Raw genomic sequence first — 2,596 nt, forward strand, 5'->3', positions numbered from 1 at the left:
TATGAGAGATGCTGTGGAGAATCATAATAAGGGGATTTTAAATGCTTTGATTAAAATGACATTCACAGAACTGACATTTAAATGGATAATTTGATTCTTCTTCCATGCTATAAATTAAACCATATTTTGTGTTGTATATGAGAGGAAAAAATGGAGGATTCCAGGAGGAAACCACCATCAGCAGCAGGAGCAGCAAGAACAGCAGTCTATTTATAGTCCTTAGTGCTTAAAGAAAAAGTGCTGTTGTTTTGCTTTTTTACTTCGCTGTTCAGATAGGTCTTATGCTAAACTTTCTGAGTTGGCTTGGATCACCACTGATAAGCCTACCTTTGCTCTCTGAGTAGCTGGCTTTGCAGGTGTGCATCATAGTGCCAGGTCCAGAGAACTCTATTTTTGTGTGATATAAATATATTACTAGTTGAGTAAATGGCTTCACGACATTCTTCACCATTTCCCTACAGTGATTTACATTTCGGGTGATGTGATATAACAGAACTCATTAGACTTTAGAGCTTAATAAAAGTTCTTAATTTTACTCTCCAAGAGCTGATTATTTAATTTGGGCCTTTTTCAATATAATAATATAGGAATAACTCATAAGGTGTTAAGAAAAATGTGAAAAAACATCTAGTATTGGGACTAGTCTCTCACAAGCAGTCAATAAATAGTAGCTAGTATTTACATGATTAGCGTAATCATTCTATTAATTCTATTTTGAAGGTCATGTCAAGGAGAATGCCATATGAAATCTCTAGAAATTAATTTCTGTGCTAGAAAGAGGTATGTGTGGCTACTGGGAAAATGAATCAACCAAAAAGGAAAGTCAGGCTGCTGGGCTGGGGCGGCGGCGGTCCCAAGGCGCCAGGCTGTTGTGGAGTGTGGGTGGGTGGTGTGAAGGTGGCGCAGCCACGGGGGGAGGGGGGGGTAAGGGGGGAAGCATGGCTCAGGGGATGGTCTGGGTAGACCTGGAGGTGACAGGATTGGACACTGAGAAAGACCAGATTATGGAGATGATGACTGACTCTGATCTTAATCAGGTCCCAACCTGATTATACAATAGCCACACGAACTGCTGGACAGCAGGTCCGATGGTGTAAGGAGCATCATGCGAAGTCTGGTCTTGCCAAGGCAGTGGAGGGGAGTACAATCACATTGTAGCAGGCAGAGTATGAATTTCTGTCCTTTGTACAGCAGCAGACTCCTCCGGGGCTCTGTCCGCTTGCAGGAAATTCAGTTCATGCAGATAAGAAGTTTCTTGACAAATGCGTGCCACAGTTCATGAAACATCTTCATTATAGAATAATTGATGTGAGCACTGTTAAAGAACTGTGCAGACGCTAGTATCCAGAAGAATATGCATTTGCACCAAAGAAGGCTGCTTCTCACAGGGCCCTTGATGACATTAGTGAAAGCATCAAAGAGCTTCAGTTTTACCGAAATAACATCTTCAAGAAAAAAACAGATGAGAAGAAGAGGAAGATTATAGAAAACGAGGAGAATGAGAAGACAGTGAGTTGACGCTGGTTCTTGGCCGCTACAGCAAAGTTCTCTGGAAGAGCCTTTAGTGGTTTCACAGCACCTTCTTTTAGTTAACTGCATCTCCAGATTACTCTTCTCTTAACGCCCCGTTATAATACAGCAGCTCGTGTGTGAGCACCAGGCCCTGCCCATCCCTCGGTACACACCTGCGTTTGCTTTTGATCATTTCTTTTGTTTAAAAATAAATAATAAAGCTAGTTCTATTGAAATGCAAAAAAGGAAGACAATTTTTTAAACTGCCTACTATTTTTACATGATTTTTTTTCTTTTGCTATTATTAAGAGGGCCTCTTGTTCTCACTCAGCTTGTTTGCTCCTGATGTTCTAACTCTTTGAGCCATCAGGGAAGAGTGTGATGCTTGGAGGCCCTGTACACCCTGGTGAAGAGTAAGCTCATTTACTTGAGCCTGTCAGAAGAAATAAAGACAGAGCATGTGGTTAGTGCTGTACTTGGCCTCCCGGCCCTGCTGCCAGGATGTGTGTTTGCTGTTAGATGAGGAAAAGCCCTGAGCACACTCTGTCCAAAGCACATGACATTCATGACCTTCTCTCCCACACAGGGAGGTAAACTGTCAGGTGGGGTCTGAAAGCACTACCCATTCCCCTTCAGAACACATCCTAGTATATTTGCTGCCAAGTGCAACGGAGAACTCTTAATTCCACAATTTCTGAATCATACAATTTTCCTAACTTCCTTTTCCCCGCTGGGAGGTAAACTGCTGGAAAGAATCTATAAGCATTGAGACAAGCAGGCAGAGTGAATAGGTCCCTCAGTTTCCCCTAGATAGTGCAAAGTTTTGTTCTGTTTTATTCCTCTACACTGATACATTCAGGAATCATTCCAAGACATGAATACTTATTGCCTCAGGGAAAGCCAACCTCAAGCCTCGGGGAACAAATCCAGCCGACAGGAACTAAAAACCTCTGTATCAAGCAGCAGTGTCCAATACAAAGAAGAAAGCTTCTACAGTGAAAGAAGCCCACAGACAATCAAACCTTTCTACAAGTGACTTCAGCTAGTTTATTTCTATCTGAGCAGCACTAGTGATCAAGTCTAG

The 2,596-nt window shown here is 42.2% G+C and overlaps 1 pseudogene; it reads left to right on the top strand.

The window, feature by feature from the left end:
• Positions 1–938: 938 nt before the first annotated feature.
• Positions 939–1,518, top strand: LOC138822544 (oligoribonuclease, mitochondrial-like; annotated as a pseudogene).
• Positions 1,519–2,596: the final 1,078 nt, after the last annotated feature.

This window comes from Dipodomys merriami, unplaced genomic scaffold (assembly GCF_024711535.1).
Source record: "Dipodomys merriami isolate MVZ:Mamm:240054 unplaced genomic scaffold, mDipMer1.0.p SCAF_112, whole genome shotgun sequence".
In the NCBI taxonomy this organism is placed as follows: domain Eukaryota; kingdom Metazoa; phylum Chordata; class Mammalia; order Rodentia; family Heteromyidae; genus Dipodomys; species Dipodomys merriami.